Source organism: Pleurodeles waltl, chromosome 8, assembly GCF_031143425.1.
Source record: "Pleurodeles waltl isolate 20211129_DDA chromosome 8, aPleWal1.hap1.20221129, whole genome shotgun sequence".
In the NCBI taxonomy this organism is placed as follows: domain Eukaryota; kingdom Metazoa; phylum Chordata; class Amphibia; order Caudata; family Salamandridae; genus Pleurodeles; species Pleurodeles waltl.
Window position 1 is genome coordinate 1073491947 of NC_090447.1, and position 21295 is coordinate 1073513241.

A 21295-nucleotide genomic window follows, 5' to 3' on the forward strand; every position below is an offset into this window, starting at 1 on the left:
ATGTAGGATCAACACACATCTGCTTCCTACTCTAACCAGAGCGAAGCACTACCACACAACTCTTCTTCCAGATCCTGCATTATCCGTTTTAAATGTATTTTCAAACATCTTTATCAACCTTTTTTCTTTAGTGACTTTCGGCCACCAAGCACATCCAACCGGAACCCTAATCTTGATCAAATCTCCCACTCAAACGTATACATCACTAAATTTTTTCAGCGAGTCAAAAGTACATTTTTCTTGTGTTTTTACCTCATGTTCTCCCCAGTCTCTCAAACCACTGAACTTTACAACTTTTCCCAAACTCATCCACTGTGGACACAACAGTATTGTGTGCTCCCACTTTAAAATGTTTGAAAGGGTTTTTTCCTGTAGTGGCATGAACAGTCATATGGTAGGCAGTGAGTCTTTGTTGTAATCTCTTTTACCAGTGTAGAGCAGTGGGTCCCAACCTGTGGTCCAGGGACACCAGAGGGGGCCGCGAAGCCTCCTTTGGCGGTCCGCATCCGCTTAGAAAATTAAATAATATTAACAGATTAATAAAGTGTATATAAAGTGGCTAATGCACAATTGAAAATTTGAAAAAGTACGACAAATGTCAAGGAATTTGAAATAGGAGGAATTAGTATCCTCATTTTGATTCATGGGAGCAGTGCAGATGCATCAAATAGAATATAGTATGAACGATGTGTGGATTCAATTGAAATTAGAAAAGCTCCAACCTTCCTATTACAATTAAAATTTGTTGTTTTCATTTATATTTGTTGCAAATTAAATAAAATGTAATTTGTGTAGGTTTTTGATGAATGCTTACTTCTGTATTTTATGTGTATTGTTTTGCTGTTCAAATAATCAACATTGTTTAGGCTGGGGTCCCTGCTTTCCAGTAACAACTCAGTGGAAGGTCCCCAGATTCCACTAATCTTTCAGTGGGGTCCCTAGGTTCCAGTAATGATAAAGTGGGGGTCCACAGAAGCTGAAAGGTTGGGAACTACTGATCTAGAGTATTAACACTAGCTAGCTAATATTCTATTAGTTCTCTTAACAGGCCCGTTGGTTTCTGTTGATAAATATAACTTTTTTTGTGAAGAATGCCACAGGGCACCAAAAGTACATACCTATCTCACCAGAACAGAACCAGGGACCATTGTCCAACATCATCAAACTGGTGAAACTTTCCCTCTTGAGTATTTCCTCCAGACATTTTATAACTGTGGAAGAAGAAATTTCTTGCACACAAGAAGCCTCCACACATCTTGAATACAAATCAATCAACACGATTAGATAAGGTATTTGACGTTCACCTCTTAATGGTCCAACTGTATCTATGGCAATCTCTTCCCATGGGTGATTTGGAAGTTCTCTACAAACAATGGGTAATTGTCATGGAGATAACATCTTATCACACTACTTCTGTGTTCTAAACATCCCCTGGCGGACCTCTCTACTTCAGTGTGAATGCCAGGCAACCAAACAATGGCTTCTAATTTCTCTTTGGTCTTGACTATATGTAAATGACCAAGATGAACCTGAGCTGCAAACTTACCAGTTCAGTCAACTGAGATAAAAGTCTGGTACATCCTAATAATATACCCTTGACAATTGATAGTTCATCCTCAAGTATATATCATGGCATTTCTAATGAATCATTCGAACCCTGCTGAAAGGCTCTCACCATCCTCCCACGACACAGGATCTTCCCTTATCTCTTCTCTCCACAACTCTTCTGTAACAGCTCTCAAATTGACTTCAAACACGTTTACATTTTTCTCTGCAAATTCATCCTGAACATCATCTTTTTCTGAAATATTAACCAACTTAGAAAAACAATGTGCTGACACGTTCCTGACACATGGAATATACTCCACCTCAAAAAGGAATTATTGCAACACAATGACCCATCTCCTTGTTCTCAACAAAACAGTCAAGATTTTTTTTTCTCAAAAACCTCTTTCAGGGCTTGTGATCTGAACAAACATTTAATGAAGCCACAAACCAAGTTTTTTTTTTTTTTTACATTTTCTAAAAAACGGCTAACCTCTCAATGACAGAGTAATTGATCTCTAAGCTAACCACGCATCTAGAGGCACAGACAATTAAACATTCTACTCGGTCTTTTCTGCAACAGAACTTGTCCTAAACCATTAGAGCTGGCATCTATGCTAATCATAGTTTCCTTGTCTGGCACAAAGACTTGTAAACAAGGTGTATGTTTCAATTAAAATTTCAATTTTTCAAACTACACCTGACAATTTCAAACCCATGAAAATGTAACCTTCATACTAAGTGCCCTCTAATTGATTTATCAGCATAATTATTGATACTTTCCCATAATATTCTACCATGCAGAAAACATAAATTAACTTCTTAAGAGTATGTTTTTTTCAAACTAACAATTTCCTGTAACAAATCTTTCTTGAGAACCACACCGGTCTCAGATATTTTGTGGCCTAAATAATCTACTTCTCTTACACCAAACGCACAGTTTCCTTGCTTTAGGTTCAGCACTGCAGCTATACGTAACCTCAAAACTGAACAGACACAGTTATGTTCCACCTTGGTATTTCCATACATCAAAACATCGCCTTGATAAGGCCACACTTCTTTTATCATTTTTCAAAGCCTTGACCGTAACCCGCTGAAATACAGAGGATAACAACAAGTCCAAATGGCATACTTTTAAACTTGTATGCCCCCATGGGTGTAATAAAAGCACTGAAATACTAAGAGCATGTATCCAACAGCTCCTGATGAAAGGGGAACTGGAAACATACATTTCTAAAGTTTTAAGTGAGAACAGTGGCAAAAAGCACTTGAGAGTCTATAATCACAGAAGACTGGGACCTAGGCATGATGGAGTACGGGTCAGATACACCAACTAGGTTCGACCCAGCCAATTATTTCACATTCTGACTTAGTCTTTTAAGGCCCAAACTGTTAAGATTTTTAGAGCAGCACTTTTGGGTCACTTCTAAGGCTCCCTAGACCTCAGGGATAGCACACAGAGGCTAGGACTCACTCAAGCAGAGGCCACTAAAAAGCTCCAATCCAGATTCTGTTGGTACCATTTAACTGGTCCCTTCAGGAGAAAAGACTCTGGCAGCTTGTATTGTGCCTGTAGTCACACAGACGTCACCCAACTAACTGTTGGAGTCCATATCTTTGTTCTGGGTACAAGAGAGCGCAGATGCAGTCATTCTGGGCTTCCCTGAGGTCACAGTTGGTCCAATCCTCTTCTGATCTTCTGCAGGTTCAGAAAGTATTTTGAGGGGGTGGCTTGGTGTACCACATTTATGGTGAAGACTAATTAGTGGGTGCACCAAACCCTATTAACCAATAGGGTTAAGGTTCTTAGTGGCAACCCTATCCACTTTTGTAGCAGTTCCTGTTTGCCCAATGTAAACAATCCTACAATGCACCATAATCCTAATATTCAAGATGACACTTGTGTAGAGCCTATGTGTCCATCCAGAGTTGTGGCCAGGGAAATTGGAATTCTCAAACACTGTGATCCCTTCAAACTGACTCTAAGGGAGCTTCCTTCCCACTGAGTCTGGTATCAGGCTGTAGGGAGCTCTGGGGGGGCAATTGGGGGGGGAGGAATAGAATCCTTCCCCAGGATGCACCTTAAATCTGTTTGTGAAAGGGCAGGCCCCTTTACAGGTTAACAAGGAAGAAAAACACTTCCCTACACCCATACCATTGCTCCTGCTTCATGGGCAGTTGTCACACCTCAATATGTCAATTACTGGCTGAGCAGTGGCTGGAGAGCTAATACAAATTAGTCTCCAAGGAGTTCAGGCAGGAAAAGGCTAACTTTCTAACAGTTACTCTTCCTAAATATCTTTTAAAAATGTAACTTCGCAAATGAACTGGACTTTTAAGAAACATGAAAATGTCTTTGAATGACTTACGCAGCCATTTCCTGTGATGAGTTACATGTTAAAGCATACAATTGGCACTTTGGCATTTTGTATAATCCATCTACAACCCTGCCAGCAGAAATAGCTTTTGCCTGAATAGTGTCTAGAGGAGCATGCTTATTTTCAATTTGCCTATGTTACATTTTTAAAGATCAACAACTCTACCTTATAGGTTGCAAAGTGTACTTGGGGGAACTGATTAATATTTTAAAGCAAGGGTTCCCCACCTGTCAATAAGAGTTACTTAGAAACCTCTGTGTAGCAGATCTTAGGCTTCTGCAGTCAGGCTACACAGGATGGGCTAAAGCTGTGTTTTCTTAGTCACTGAGGTGGTTAGTACAATCAGTGTTGCAGTCCACACTTGACAATGACCTTTCCATGCCATGTGTGTATTTCCTCACCATACACTATGGCCTTACAGGAAAGTTAAATATGTCAGTTAAAGTTAAGCCAGTTTTGAAATGTTTAAATGAGGAGTACAAGCACTCTACTCTTGGCTCGCAATGACAAAGTGTTCATAGTTCTAAATCTGCCAGAAACCGGTAAGGCAAAAATCGGGGGCAAACCACACAAAATAGACGTAGTACACATGTCCTAGACAACATAGTTAGGTATGCATATTTTTCTAACCTCTACATCCTCTAAGTAGGTTATTTCTTAGTACTGAGTTTTGGTTACTGAATAGCATCAGAAAGAATTGGATAGCTACATTTTTACAGGTGGCTTCTAGACATTTAGAGTTCCAGGTGTCTCTTTCACTTCGATAGGTAGGAGAAGTGTGGAAGGATCCAATTTTCTATGCATTGTTTTAGATATCTTTGCTTTGCACTACAGTCTGACTAATGTAAAAGTCAGACCAGGATTGGGCTGGTGTGGCTAAAGTTAGGTTGGTGATGGTGAAAGTGAAAGATGACTAAAACAGTAAATATTCAAATATTAAGTGATATCTGCAATGTTGAACCTGGCCCTTTTACAGGGTCATTCCCCAAGCTTTTTGCCTTTTTCCTCCTTATTTTTCTGACCCCTATTGGCTGACGTTATGACTCTGAGCACTTTTTCACTGCTATTCAGTGCTAAAGTGCATGTGCTCTCCCTAGTAAACTTGGTATGATTGGCTTATACCTAATTGGCATATTTAATGTACCTGTAAGTCCCTTGTAAAGTGGTATCCCTATTCCCAGGGCCTGTAAATTAAATGCTACTAGTGGGCCTGCAGTGCTGTTTGTGCTACCCGCTGAAGTAGCCTTTCAAACCTGTCTCAGGCCTGCTAGCGCAGGGCCTGTGTGCGCAGTTTCCTGCCACAGGGACCTGTCATCTAAATTTACTTGCCAGGCCCAGAACTCCCCTTTTACTACGTGTAAGTCACCCTTAATGTACGCCCTAGCTAGTTCTATGGGCAGGGTGCCATGTACGTAGAAGGCAGGATATGTGCCTAGTGATGCCTGTCCTGGTAGTGACCAACAGCCTATTTGGTTTCTCACGGCTGTGAGTGCTGCCTTCTCATAGGATTGCAGTGGAAATGCCCTGCCTTATGTGTAAGGGGTATTGTCTAATTTATGAGGGGTAACGTAGGCATGTTTGGTATGGTTGTAATGGTGGTAAGAAATGCTGCTAACTGGTGTAGGTGTATTTTTTATTACTATCACAGAAATGCCACTTCCAAAAAATGAGCATCTCTCTCTGTGCTTATGACTGGTGTTTTGCAGCTTGACTCCAATCGACGTCTTGGCAGAGTGACAGTTGGGGCTTGGTGAATACTTTTCAGACAGCCTGTACACAAGGAGAGTGGAGGTGTCACAGAGGTACATCTACATGCTGAATAGTCTTCCTGGACTTAGAGAAGGGAGAGGCAGGTACACCTGCATCTGTAAAGGCTGTGCCCTGGCATCACACAATAGGGTTGTTTACTCCCCACTGATGATTGGAGCCTGTGCTGGGGGAGAGAAGGGGGCACTCACAGAACCAGTTGTAACTGTTTAAAACACCCTCTCCTCCTCATTGTAAAACACACTGTACACTAAGTATAAGTACAGGGGAATTTTCCCCACAATTTGGAGACACTTTGGGACTTACTTGTAACTGGACACCTAATGCTGGAGGGACTCCCCAGGAACCGCCTTGGACTGCTGCTGCTGTGCTGACCTGTGACCTGTCTGGTCACTTAGGGAAACTACCTGCATCCACCTTGTGCTGGCCTGCAGCTGGGCCCTGCCGCCTTGTTCTCCATCCTGCTGTTGTCCCCCAGGGGCTGGGTGCTGTGGCCCCTGACATCATCTACTCAAAAACACCTGGAAAGCGCTTCTCTTCTGATGAAGTAGTTGGAACTCTGAAAGCTCGTTGTTCTGCCTACTATTGACCCAGCGCTTTGAAAGCGCCTTGCTTACTGCTACCGCGCTTCATAAGCGCTTCACCACTGCCTGGGATCACAGCCACGACCCAGGCTCTTCAGGAATTCACTGCACTCGTAAGCGAGTTGTTGTTTGCCTTTAAACACTCACCACCACGACCCGGATTGGTTGTCTTCTAGCGTGCCGGAGCTGCGGTTTTCCCAGACCCCTGGGCACAGAGAGATGAATAGTGGAGCATCTGGGCTCGCCCCCATGCCTCCAGGGCGACAAACTCGGTGAGGAGTTCCCCTGGGGCCCGAACCAGCACCTCTTTTGGTACGCTTGCACCACTGCGGCCCAGGAAGGGCAGAAGAGCACTGTGTCGGATGCGCCCGCTTCCCAAGCAGAGGAGAGGCGTCACTGGGGCCCCCCGTTCCACCAGGCCACAGTTGAAGAAGGAGCGTTAGACGAGGGAGTCTTCAACGGAGGCTCCCCCCCCTCTTATTATTTGCTCCCGAGATAGTGAGCGGGTGGACGCCTTATCGGAGGCCCCACATCGCCAGATCTCTTCTTATCCCCCATTTTGCGGGGTTTGGACTCGCCCCCCCCCCCCTTCGAGAGGCCCGCAGAGGACCAGGAGGGCCTCCCTAGCAATCGTGGGTCCCAGGAGGGGCCCCGATAGAATAAACAAAGGGGTTGGCTTCCGTCCCCCCCTCCTCCATTGTCTTTTCCGGATATACATGGCCCCCGTTTTGCACATAGGAGCGCCAGCAGTCCCTATATCGATCATCTTGGCATAGGAGGTGCCTTCCAGAAGGAAACAGGTACTTTTCAGAGACTACCCATCCGTTGCCTAATGTTTCTGCTATGGGCATTACGGGTCTGATATGACCACCTGTTTGTTTTATGACATAACCTATGCTTTCTACTGTTCCTCTTATGGGCATTTATGGTAATACCAGGATAAGTGTATTGGTTCTATAATGTGATTCCTGACTATGCTTATGTTGCAGAATCCTGAGTACTTAACGTGTTCTAATGTGACTACTGCTTATTCTTGCAGAGTATTAGTAACCTGTGTAACGTTCTGACAGCTGCTAAGGTAACAGGGTATTTCTGACATGTAATGTTTGGTCTAATTATGTTTTGTGCAATACAGTTTATTTTTACGTAGCTTAGTGTTGTGTTTACTTTGTGGTGTACATATTGCTTCACGTGTGTTGTGCAAATGCTTAACACACTGCCTCCGGGTTAGGCCTGACTGCTCATGCCAAGCTACCAAGGGGGTGAGCAGGGGTTATCTTGGACGTGCAACTCCCTTGCCCCGACTAGAGTGGGTGGGTTCTGCCTGGCTTAGGTGCATACCCTAGCCAACCAGAAACCCCATTTCTAAAATGCAGTATAACAGCCACATCCATTTACCTGAAGGGAGGGGAGGCTGTGTTCTTAAACAGTTAACCAGGCCATTCATTCTTGCCTACAGACCATGAGTAACTGATTCACCGTAAAGCGTACGTCACATTCCTATTCTTATTTCTTGGGTTGTTCCCATTCTGAATTACTTGCTGAAGGTTTTACAGCAGTTGAGAATGAGAAAAGAAAAAATAGATGGCAACATCTGGCAGTTTGATTCAGGTTGCATAAAACTCCCTAGAGTAATAGAGTGTTTGCCAGCAAAATATGTGCCAGGAAGCCTACATAGCAAGTACATGCATGGACAATTACAACAACACTGCTTCAGCTTTCAAAGAAGGTGATTGTACATCTGATGGAGGTTAGTTTCTATGAAAAGCATAACAATGGGTGATAAGCAACATTATCTTTCTTCCAACATAGGTTACACCTTACTAGCTCCTTGAATTCCATCAATGCATATAAAAAGCATGAAAAATAAATCTGGATGAGGCAGATTTCTGGTTCTGTCCAATTAAACATGCATGGTGCTCCTGACTCAAGTCCTGTATTATATGCTGACTTTGGAAGAGGGTTGAAAAACAGCATCACTATTATATTGAGCACAACAAGGAATGTTCAATGCTTACCTAGAAGATGTTAAAGCTAAAAGGATGAAAGACTTGTAGAGTATTCACAGAAACAGGATAGGTGAAAACTTTGAGTTATTCAATACCTGTGGCTAGGAACATTCAATTTAAGCTACCACTATTTAAGCAAAAACAAGGCATGAATGTAAAGCAGAACAGTTGCGAAAGTAAAAGAATCTCTGAGATTACAAAAGGTCCAGGAAGGGTTGAAAAAAACAAGCTATTTTGTGATTGTCATTAGGATGTAGAACAGATTCGATATAGATGAATTTGAATCCTCAGGTACTGGATTTATTTCCATTTCTACTGACGTCACTGAAATGGCAATGTCAGCTATAGAGGAGGACAATCTGAAAACTATAAGGGGGAGGCGGGGACTTATTGTGCTAGCTTTTGTGCCTGTAAGCACTCCTCCTGTTTGTATTTTGTAGGCCCCTCCAACCATGGATGGCAAACTCATAAGATAGACTCTGGCAGAGTGTGGTTACTAGGGAGCACTGCACCAGCCCTCAATTATTGATCATTTCACTGGGGGGTCCAAGTCTGTACGGCTGTGCATTTGCAGGTGACAGCTGGCCTATGAGTCACCGATGGAAGGAGAAATCTCAAACTCTGATACTGCCACTGTTGGTGCTTTGAGATAAGGCACTCTGTCCCTTAGTCAGTGACTTTGGTAAAGAAACATTACAGTCAACATGGGTAAAGAGGACCCCAAACAGTCAGAACTACAACTGTGGCTCTAGCATGGCCTGCGGTAATGCCTGCACTGGCAACCCATCTGTCTCCATCACAGAACAAGATGTGCATGATGCCGACTTGAAGTCCTTGCTAAGAGATATGCAGATAGGATACCCTAAACTTTAGAAAGGACTTCAAGTCGGCATCATGCACAACTTGTTCTGTGATGGAGACAGATGGGTTGCCAGTGCAGGCGTTACCACAGGCCATGCTCGAGCCACAGTTGTAGTTTTGACTGTTTGCGTCCTCTTTAGAAAGGACTCTACTTTAGACAAGTGGCAAAAGCATGGCAGTGGGTTGGACGCTACAGAACAACCGGTCTCAGACAATGAAGACATCCTTCCTACAAAGGGCAAAATACTACAAAATATGAAAAAGGTAATTGATGTTACCACTGGCCAAAAAAGGATCTCGAGGCAAGGTCCAGGGGAAACAAAATCTGCATCTTGGGCATCACGAACTCCAGGACCATGTGGAACAATTGCTGCTGACTGTCTTTGAATCAAAGGCCTTCTTAGGCCTTTGGTAGTAAAGAGTACCATTGATTATTAATCTCAAGACCCTCTCCTCCGGCCTCACTCCCCATCCCATCATTGCAAAGCGTAATGCCCGAGACAGTGGAATACCGCTCTAAGGCTGACCTGTAAAAAGTGTACCCTATTGATAGCTACTCAATCTCCCTGTTGCCAGATTTCACCATAACAGTGTAGGAGGCAAGGATAAAATATATTCTGTTCAAGGAGCAGCTTCTGATGGAAAATATTCAGAATACCATGATGTACCCAGCCTGACTGAAGTTCATCCAGGTTTAGTGTCCTTAATTACTTCCCACATTTAATGTTTGGCAAGTTGGGGATCTGGGGGTAAATTGTGGAGTGCTGGGGCATACATCCTTGTGGGATTGGGCTGCCAGAGTGTTTTGAATGCTGGGAGACAGGAAGTCGGGTCTTACTGACTTGTTCTCTGAACACCCAATATGACACACCTTTTCCACTATTCGGAGTGGAATGGCCAGCAAAATATTGCACCTGTTGAACAAGACTCACATTTTGTCTAGAATATCATTCTATATGGAATGGAAATGAGTGGCACATCATTGCCCTGTTTGGCATGGAATGCCAGGCAGCTAAACAACTTTTGTAAAATGTACTAGGTGCTGGCATACCTCAAAAGATTTGAAATCAGTACTGCTCCACTACAAGTGACGGACCTCACAAAAAACCTCTTTTGCAAGAAGATTGGTTGCCCACTTCATTGCTTTGTCATATGCACTGGAGGGGTGTTAATCCTGAATAAAAGAGGAGTACAATTTAAGCTACTTGGCATTCAAATTGATGACCATGGTAAATATGTGTCCTACGCAAACAACTCAACAGATCCTCCAATTCGACCACTGGCAAACTAGCAGCTGCAAATTTCTTGAGGACCATATTGTCAGAACACAAACTGGTGGACATCTGGAGTCACAAACACCTAGCGTTCTAATAGGGTACTTTTATCTCTTTTGCTGGCCAGCCACATATGATATCGGTCTCTGGGTTAGGAAGGTGAAACACCTGGCACAGACCTTGGACTACTCCCTGGTGCCACTTAAATTAAATGGGCAGTGGTGGCTGAGGTCAGAGGCCCTGATGAACGAATTGCTCTGTGACAAAATGAAAGCTGAGGAAATATTTCCAGCTTAACCTTGGGTCAGTAAATTGTATGAGAACAGTCTGGCAGGCATTTATGGCGGTGATCAGGGGAATATGTATGCGTAATCCCGCACTCCCTGATGGGGAGAACTCTAAGATGGCTGCCACGGGGAATGCAGAAGTGAGGACCGGCAGCCCACCAGTGTTTTTGTCCTACGTCATGAGAACGCTGACTGGAGCTCCTACGAAAGTGAGTGAGGGATCCCAAGATGCCATCAAATACCAGGGCACAGAGGAGGAAGACCCATGTGTACGCGTAGATGACCCCAGACCAGCCAAAGGTCAACAAGAGAAGAGTGAGGAAACAGGAGGCGTGACAAGAGACAAGGTGGATGGCGCTGGATTCAGCATGCACCGAAGCAGGAGGACAGAGGAACCAGGATATGACCCAGGAAGGCAACAGGCTAACAAGGCACTGAGTTCCAGCAGTCCTTGTGAGGAAGTGTACACTGCAACTCCGCTTGCCACAACCTAGGAGGGCCGTGGGCACAGGCAAGAGCCAGTATTAAATTTTCTATTCATTCGGAGGTGATGGGCTGGGAAACAGCCATAGTGAGAGGGTCACCTGAGGAGAGTGGTAGCACAGATATGAAGGCACCAGCACAATGGCATTAATTCATGAGAGCACAATCACTAAAACAGTGGCGGAGCCACTCACTAGCACATTCATATTTTTTCCTGTCTGATTTGATTCTGAGGGTCAGAACTGCCCTCACCAAGACACCGCTGAGAAGAGCAGAGTTGGGGGAGACACCCGAGGGCACCCACGAATACTGGGAACCAGAGCAAAATCTGAAAGGGGAAAATTAGAGAACACGAGAGACCATAACTGGGACGGAACGTTTCCTACAAGATAATAACTGGCAACATGTGCAATAAAAGCATCTAAAAACGCCATCCTGACTGGACAGTGTCTCTGTGGGTAAGACTGGGTGACTACTGTATAGTAGGCAGAACGGGTTATCAAAATCACTTAAAGTGCACCTGGCATGCCTGGTACATGAAATCAGGGGATATGAGCTAATGCTCAGACTTGGCAAAAACACTTTCACCATCACTCAGATAAGAGATAAGCTTTCTGAATATTTAGAAGTTGCAGACAGTGAGAGGAAATACCGTGGCAAATAAGCACGGGCCCGCACATATGGGAAGAAAGACGCCCTGGCAGATCACTGGAAGATAACACCATGGTGACTGATAACCCATCAGGTACTTCCCACTAAGACATATCCCAGATCGTAGCAATATTTTAATCATTATTTGCTCACCTATATTTCACTGTAGGTGTGAGTTCCTTTGCCTGAGATGGCTGAATATTTGGAAGACACATTGTTAGCCTGTTTGAGTGATGCACATTGGAAATGTCTCAAACAGGCATTCACACTTGACAAAATGAAAGATGTGACAGTTAGGCTTCAGTCAGACCAGGCTCCTAGTCTTGATGGACTTCCTGCCGAATTCACTAATTGGCCCTATTAAAGAAGCCAGAATACAGCATGTCCTCCCTCCAACATTGTGTGTAGCTCTCTAGACGACCTTACTAAAGGCAGGGAGGACTACTAACAAATGTGAGTCCTAAAGACCACTATAGTCCTATAGACCACAATCAGTTGTAAACTGTAATGCCAAAATACACTGCCTGTCTCTCATCCTTCCCGACCTGGGGCTCCCTGACCAGAACAGATTTATTCCTGGTACATCAGCTGCACATCATTTGCAAACTCTTTTCCCTTCTACAAAGCCTGGAGTGCAATCTCGATGCTGTGGCTGTCTCTTTGATTGCCTTAAATGGGTTTGGTTCCCTAGGATGGGAATTTTTTTTTACCCTTTTAAATAGACTCTGTATGGCCTATAACTTCATAGAAGAGATCAGATTATTCTAACCCTCCCATGGCCCAAAGTGCAGATTAACAACCTAAACTTGTCTACCACCCCCATATCCAAAGGAACTGACCGACATGCCCCTCAATGCCAATCCTTTTGCAACAACCCTGGAGCTGCTTGCACTGTAGCTCCAACAATGCTATTCAAACCACGTCCACAGATGAACCAGCCACCTCTTCTTGATCTTCCTTTATGCTGACGATATGCCCCTATATCTGAGGAACGGAGATGGGTGCCTTAACCCAATGTGGGAATTTGTATAAATTGTTGCCTTATTAGGAGTCATCATTGATTGGAATAAATCACGGATTTTGCCCCTTTACAAATAACAGAGCTAAATTCACATCAGACTTTCCGTTCATATGGTGTGAGGGATCACTTTAATATCTAAGGGTATGATTTAACCAGGATACTGACCTAATAATTAGAGAAAAATATGGTATTAACCATGGATAAACTAACAGAACGGATCATGCACTGGTCGGCCCTTCGGCTGTCAATGACTCGGTTGATGGCTCCAATGAAGATGACTATGTTCCTTAAACTGCTTTATCTTTTTGAGTATATTCCCATCCCTCTCAATAAATGTTTTTTTAGAGGCTTAAAAAACAACTGATTAGACTAGCCTGGAAAATAACCCAGTATAAGCTGGAGAACGCAGGTACTACCTTTTTTATCAAGGTGGGTTTGAGACAACTGGTTGGAATTTCTTATTTAAGGTAATGCACAATTATAGCAATAAGAGCAGCGTATGCTGTTCACATCCAGGCCCAGCGATACATGGGGACCTTTAAAGTCCTACCTGCTAGCAGCACCTACATAATCACACCTGACTTACTGTCATTAACCTAAGGCTACTTGTTCATTCCCCTGTGTATGACTGCTGCCAGTGAGTAGGATCCCTGTGTAATATCCTCCAATAATAATAATGCCTGTGCGCACTGTTACACTACTGCGAACTGTTTGAAGCAGGCTATACTATTACTGTATGATCATTTGGTCTACTCACCATAAATAACCACCATAATAAAAATAATATAAGTTGCAGATCGCGTTAATATGTCAGCTGACGTGTCCAATCGCTGGGGTTTCCTTCCCATGGTAGAGAGCATGAAGTGCCAAAATGGCCAATAATATGTAGATCTAAAGAGCCAAGTTTTTAGTTTCTTACGAAATGATAACTCAGATTTTTCCAGCCTAGGCAGGAGAGGCAGAGTTCTCCATAGCTTGGCTGCCAAAATACTGAAGGAGCTTCCTCCGGTACGAGCTCTTTTGATGCTGGGAATGCAGGCTAGCAAAGCGCCAGCTTATCTTAAGTTTCTCTTTGGGAAGTAGGTAGCAACCAAAGGATGCAAATATCTATGGCCTTTGCTGCTGAGAATTTTGTGGCACTAGCACATGACTTTAAAGAAACCCCCTTCCTTCAAAGGAAGCCAATGCAACTTTTCCAGAGCAGGAGCTGAAGGGAAGCATCTAGGCAAATTTAACAGAAGCTGAGCTGCCATGTTCTGCACATGTTGGAGTCTCATTAGTTGTGACTGAGGCCCCTAGGTGTAGTACGTTGCAGTCGTCCAGTCTGGACATGATCAGAGACTGAACCACTGTCTTTCTAGCTGCCTCTGGCCAGAAATGAAAATGTCACTTACCCAGTGTACATCTGTTCGTGGCATCAGTCGCTGGAGATTCACATGTTCTGCATAGCTCGCCATCTGGTGTTGGGTCCGAGTGTTACAAGTTGTTTTTCTTCGAAGAAGTCTTTCGAGTCACGGGACCGAGTAACTCCTCCTTCTGTCTCCATTGCGCATGGGCGTCGACTCCATCTTCGATTGTTTTCCCCGCAGAGGGTGAGGTAGGAGTTGTGTTGTAATAATAGTGCCCATGCAATGGAGTGACTAAGTATGTACCTATTTAAGGTTAAAATAATATATATACAAATGTACAAAGTTGAAGCTAACTTCCAAACTGCTACAGGCTCCCGGGGAGGTGGGTGGGCACATGTGAATCTCCAGCGACTGATGCCACGAACAGATGTACACTGGGTAAGTGACATTTTCAGTTCGATGGCATCTGTCGCTGTAGATACACATGTTCTGCATAGTCTAGTAAGCAGTTATCTCCCCAAAAGCGGTGGCTCAGCCTGTAGGAATGGAAGTGGTTTGAAATAATGTTCTTAACACGGCTTGACCTACTGTGGCTTGCTGTGCGGATAACACGTCTACACAGTAGTGCTTGGTGAACGTGTGTGGCGTAGACCATGTGGCTGCCTTACATATTTCTTGCATTGGGATGTTTCCTAGAAAGGCCATGGTAGCACCTTTTTTTCTGGTTGAGTGTGCCCTTGGTGTAATGGGCAGTTAAGGTAGCAGATTTGGAAGCATTTAACTATCCATCTGGCTATACCTTGTTTTGAAATTGGGTTTCCTGCGTGAGGTTTTTGAAATGCAATAAAGAGTTGTTTAGTCTTTCTGATGTTTTTTGTTCTGTCAATGTAATACATTAATGCTCTTTTGACATCTAATGTATGTAGTGCCCTTTCAGCTACGGTATCTGGCTGTGGAAAGAACACTGGAAGTTCCACTGTTTGATTTAGATGGAACGGTGAAATAACCTTTGGCAAAAATTTAGGATTGGTCCTTAGGACGACTTTATTTTTGTGTAGTTGTATAAAAGGTTCCTGTATAGTAAACGCCTGAATCTCGCTTACTCTTCTCAGGGAAGTAATGGCGATGAGAAATGCCACCTTCCAGGTTAGGAACTGTATGTCGCAGGAGTGCATGGGTTCAAAAGGTGGACCCATAAGTCTAGTTAGGACAACATTTAGGTTCCATGAAGGAACAGGTGGTGTTCTTGGTGGTATAATTCTCCTAAGGCCCTCCATGAATGCTTTAATGACTGGTATTTTATATAGGGAAGTTGAATAGGTAGTCTGCAGGTATGCAGATATTGCTGCAAGGTGAATCTTAATGGAAGAGAAAGCTAGGTTAGATTTTTGTAAGTGAAGCAAGTAACCCACTACATGTTCTGGAGTTGTGTGTAATGGTTGTATTTGATTAATATGGCAGTAGCAAACAAACCTCTTCCATTTACTTGCATAGCAGTGCCTGGTGGATGGCCTTCTTGCTTGTTTTATGACTTCCATACATTCTTGGGTAAGTTGTAAGTGCCCGAATTCTAGGATTTCAGGAGCCAGATTGCTAGATTCAGCGATGCTGGATCTGGGTGTCTGATCTTTTGGTTGTGCTGTGTCAACAGATCTGGCCTGTTGGGCAATTTGATACAGGGTACCACTGATAGGTCTAGCAGCGTTGTGTACCAGGGTTGCCTTGCCCAAGTTGGTGCTATCAATATGAGTTTGAGTTTGCTTTGACTGAGTTTGTTTACCAGGTAAGGAAGGAGAGGGAGAGGAGGAAAAGCGTAAGCAAATATCCCTGACCAGTTCATCCATAGGGCATTGCCTTGGGATTGTTTGTGTGGGTACCTGGATGCGAAGTTTTGGCATTTTGCGTTCTCCCTTGTCGCAAACAAGTCTATCTGAGGTGTTCCCCAGAGTTTGAAATAAGTGTTCAGAATTTGGGGGTGAATTTCCCATTCGTGGACCTGTTGGTGATCTCGAGAGAGATTGTCTGCGAGTTGATTTTGTATCCCTGGTATAAACTGTGCAATTAGGCGAATTTGGTTGTGAATTGCCCAATGCCAAATTTTTTGTGCTAGCAGGCTTAACTGCGTGGAGTGCGTCCCTCCCTGCTTGTTTAGATAATACATTGTTGTCATGTTGTCTGTTTTGACGAGAATGTATTTGTGAACTATTATTGGTTGGAAAGCTTTTAGTGCTTGAAAAACTGCTAGCAGTTCTAGGTGATTGATATGCAGTTTTGTTTGATGTACGTTCCATTGTCCTTGTATGCTGTGTTGATCGAGGTGTGCTCCCCACCCTGTCATGGAAGCATCTGTTGTTATTACGTATTGTGGCACTGGGTCTTGGAAAGGCCGCCCCTTGTTTAAATTTATGTTGTTCCACCACAGAAGCGAGAGGTAAGTTTGGCGGTCTATTAACACCAGATCTAGAAGGTGACCCTGTGCTTGAGACCACTGTGATGCTAGGCATTGTTGTAAGGGCCTCATGTGCAGTCTTGCGTTTGGGACAATGGCTATGCATGATGACATCATGCCTAGGAGTTGTAATACCATCTTTGCCTGTATCTTTTGTGTTGGATACATGCGTTGTATGATGGTGTTGAAATTTTGAATTCTTTGTGGACTTGGAGTGGCTACTCCCTTTGATGTGTCTATTATGGCTCCCAGGTATTGTTGTACCTTGCGTGGCAGAATTTTGGATTTTGTGAAATTGACGGTGAACCCGAGTTTGAAGAGGGTTTGTATGATCTGATTTGTGTGATTTGAGCACTGTATGAACGAATGGGCCTTGATTAGCCAGTCGTCCAAATATGGGAACACATGTATTTGCTGCCTTCTTATGTGTGCAGCGACTACCGCTAGACATTTGGTAAAGACTCTTGGTGCGGTTGTTAATCCGAAAGGCAGTACCTTGAATTGGTAATGTATTCCTTTGAATACAAACCTTAGGTATTTCCTGTGAGATGGGTGTATTGGTATATGGAAATAAGCATCCTTGAGGTCTAAAGTTGCCATGTAGTCGTGTAGTTTTAGCAATGGCAATACTTCTTGTAGTGTGACCATGTGGAAGTGGTCTGATTTGATGAAAGTGTTCACTACTCTGAGGTCTAGGATTGGTCTCAGCGTTTTGTCCTTCTTTGGTATCAGAAAGTACAGTGAGTAAACTCCTGTGTTTATTTGTGTGTTTGGCACTAATTCGATTGCATTCTTTTGCAATAGTGCCTGCACTTCTATCTCCAGGAGATTGGAATGGTGTGTTGTTAAATTTTGTGCTTTTGGTGGTATGTTTGGAGGGAATTGTAGAAATTCTATGCAATAACCATGTTGGATAATTGCTAGAACCCAAGTGTCTGTAGTGATTTCCTCCCATGCTTTGTAATAATGACCTATTCTTCCCCCCACTGGTGTTGTGTGGAGGGGGTGAGTGACATGTGAGTCATTGTTTAGTAGTAGGGGTTTTGGGGCTTTGAAATCTCCCTCTATTCCTAGGGAATTGCCCTCCTCTGTATTGGCCCCGAAAGCCTCCCCTGTACTGTCCCTGGTAGCTGGACGGTGTTGCCTGCGAGGTGCTGGCTTGTGTGGCCTGACCCCCTCTAAAGGGTGTCTTGCGGAAGGTGCTGTAGGTTCCTCTGCTCTGCGGGGAGTAGAGTGCGCCCATGGCTTTAGCAGTGTCAGTGTCTTTTTTAAGTTTTTCGATTGCCGTGTCCACTTCTGGTCCGAACAGTTGTTTTTCGTTGAATGGCATATTGAGCACTGCCTGCTGTATCTCTGGTTTGAACCCAGACGTTCTTAGCCATGCGTGCCTTCTAATGGTCACAGATGTATTAATTGTCCGTGCAGCTGTATCTGCAGCGTCCATGGAGGAACGTATCTGGTTGTTGGAGATGGTCTGTCCCTCCTCAACCACTTGTTTCGCCCTATTTTGGAAGTCCTTGGGCAGATGTTCAATGAGATGTTGCATCTCGTCCCAGTGGGCTCTGTCATAGCGCGCAAGTAGTGCCTGGGAGTTCGCGATGCGCCACTGGTTTGCAGCTTGTGCTGCGACTCTTTTACCAGCTGCATCGAACTTGCGGCTTTCTTTATCTGGGGGTGGTGCATCTCCAGATGTGTGAGAGTTGGCCCTTTTCCTAGCTGCTCCTACAACAACAGAGTCTGGTGGCAGCTGTGTAGTGATGAAAACCGGGTCCGTAGGAGGCGGCTTATACTTCTTTTCCACCCGTGGTGTGATTGCCCTACTTTTGACCGGCTCCTTAAATATGTCTTTTGCGTGCCGGAGCATACCAGGGAGCATAGGCAGGCTTTGGTAGGAGCTGTGGGTGGAGGAGAGTGTGTTGAACAAGAAATCATCCTCGACCTGTTCTGAGTGGAGGCTTACGTTATGAAATTGTGCTGCTCTAGCCACCACCTGAGAGTACGCGGTGCTGTCTTCTGGTGGAGATGGCTTTGTAGGGTAGGCCTCCGGGCTGTTATCTGACACTGGGGCGTCGTATAGGTCCCATGCGTCCTGATCTTGGTCACCCTGGCTCATGGTGGTGTGAGCTGGGGAGTGAGATGGAGTTTGTGCTGGTGAAACGTTAATCACGGGCGGAGGAGAGGGTGGTGGTGTAATTCTTTTAACCACTTTTGGTTGTGGTGCTTGTTCCGTCTGGAACTCCAACCTTCTCTTTCTCCTAATGGGGGGAAGGGTGCTTATTTTTCCTGTCCCCTGCTGAATGAAGATACGCTTTTGCGTATGGTCCACATCAGTTGCTTGTAGCTCTTCCTCAAACCTATGCTTTTGCATTTGGGAGGTTAGCGAGTGCTCTTCTGTATAAGAGCCTGAAGCTGGGTCGCTTGCAGTTTGTTTCGGCGTTGAAACTTTGTCTGCGTGTTTTTTCGGCTCCGAGGTGACTTTTTTCCTTTTCGGGGCCGAAACCTCTCGGCGTCGATCTGTTTCGGTGCCGCTGTCTCGGCGTCGAGCCGTGTCCACACCGGTATCTCGGTGTCGAGGCTTGTCTCCAGCACTTTCTCGGTCCCGAGAAGGCTGCGTGCCGGTGTCTCGACCGGAGTCGGACGATCTCGGCACTGTTTTGGCCTTTTTCGGTGCCGACGGTCGGTCACCGAATTTATGGGTCGAGCCATGGCCTGGTGGCAGTGGCGTCCCCTGGGCCTTGTAAATGTTTCTCTGTGTGTTTTTCGACGTCTTACTCACGGTTTGTGTATCGTCGAATCCTTCGGAGTCTGAGTCTTGGATCGAGAAGGTACCTTCTTCTTCCTGTTCCTCGAACTCCCGTTGGGCTGTCGGTGCGGACGCCATTTGAAGTCTTCTGGCTCGACGGTCTCGGAGTGTTTTTCGGGACCGGAACGCACGACAGGCCTCGCAGGTGTCTTCGCTGTGCTCAGGTGACAGGCACAGGTTGCAGACCAAGTGTTGGTCTGTATAGGGGTATTTATTGTGGCATTTGGGGCAGAAACGAAACGGGGTCCGTTCCATCGGCGTTCTTCAGCACGCGGTCGGGCCGACCAGGCCCCGACGGAGGATCGAAAAACTACCCCGAAGGGCACCGGAGCTCTTCGATCTTCGATGCGGTGTGGAATCTAAGTACGCCGATCCCGAACGCAACAATACCGACGAAAATCTTCCGAAATTAGCTAATTTTCCGTTCCGAAACTCGGAGCGACAGGAACACGTCCGAACCCGATGGCGGAAAAAAAACAATCGAAGATGGAGTCGACGCCCATGCGCAATGGAGACAAAAGGAGGAGTCACTCGGTCCCGTGACTCGAAAGACTTCTTCGAAGAAAAACAACTTGTAACACTCCGGCCCAACACCAGATGGCGAGCTATTGCAGAACATGCGTATCTACAGCGACAGATGCCATCGAACATAATATTTCTTTCACGTTGAGGCCCATGGCAAATCACCAGAAAAAGTTTATTTCACACCTATTCTCTTGCAGGGAGAGGTGCTTCCCTTTACTGATCTGCAGCTTTGTCAGAGAATAAGGCAACCTTCCTGTTATTATCTACTGTCTTAACAACTATCTGTTAAGGACGTTTGACCATGATCAACACCCTGCTTAAACTAAGGACCGCCTGCCAGTCACTGACTTCTCTCTTACCAGAAACCCTGTCAAAGGAATTATGACACTGAACAAGGCCCTCAAAGAATAAAGGATAGTCTGCGTGTCAATGCGCTCACGCTTTAACAACTGTTAATGAAAGGGAGGAATTAAATGTGAGATTCTTTGAAGAGCAGAGATCTCAAAGATTGGAAGAAGGCCCCCTCCATAGGTAAGAGAATGGATATGTGCCTATTGGGGGGACGTGTAGAAGTCTGGATGTGATTTACCACTCACTATTGGATTTACCAACAAAATGCTAACACCACTTCCAAGGTGGAGGGTTGCTTGGAACCGAGCAAAACTTGGACAACTGCCTGCTGGAAGAATTCTGTCTAGCTGGAAAAAGGCCGAGGAGCATGGCTCCTGATTTGCCTTGAATCTCTGTATATGGAATGTACCCGAAGATCAGGGAAGCAGACCCTTGTCCATGTACAAGACTAACAAAGTTAAGAATCTCTTCAGGAGAAGACAACGTGCTGTCAAAACTTTATTTTAAGAAAAATATGTAGGATCCAAGGAAAAGAGACATTTGCATGTGCATCACAAAAAACCCAAACTCGTAGTCTGACATCCAAGACTCATTCCTTGGAAGTTTGGGAACTTTTGGAGCATCAGGGCGCAAGAGCCAAAAGTGACACTTCAAACCTTTTTCAGAATTGGAGGCCTGGGGCAAAATGGCATTCTGTGCTTTTTGTCTTAAGAGAATGCAAAAAACAAGGGAGGTGGTCTTCAGGGGCAGAGCTTGGAATAGGCATCCAGCATTGCGTTCTACTGTTAGATGCTGATCTCCACAAAAGTTGCAAGTCAGAACTTAAGTCAGACGGTAACCATGATAGTTGGAAAACGTGCCCAAGTGTGCCCGGTAATTATATCACCTCCAGGTATATTATTTCCAAGGTCGCCCTGCTCTGAAATGTTGATACATGGCTCAAGGCTTTAGTTAGATC

General features: G+C 44.7%; 1 protein-coding gene across 3 annotated transcripts in view; it reads right to left on the reverse strand.

Annotated features, from left to right (window-relative positions):
* The window catches only part of TDRD3 (tudor domain containing 3), a 653010-nt gene that overhangs the window by 110152 nt on the left and 521563 nt on the right, over positions 1-21295 (reverse strand). The window lies entirely within an intron of this gene.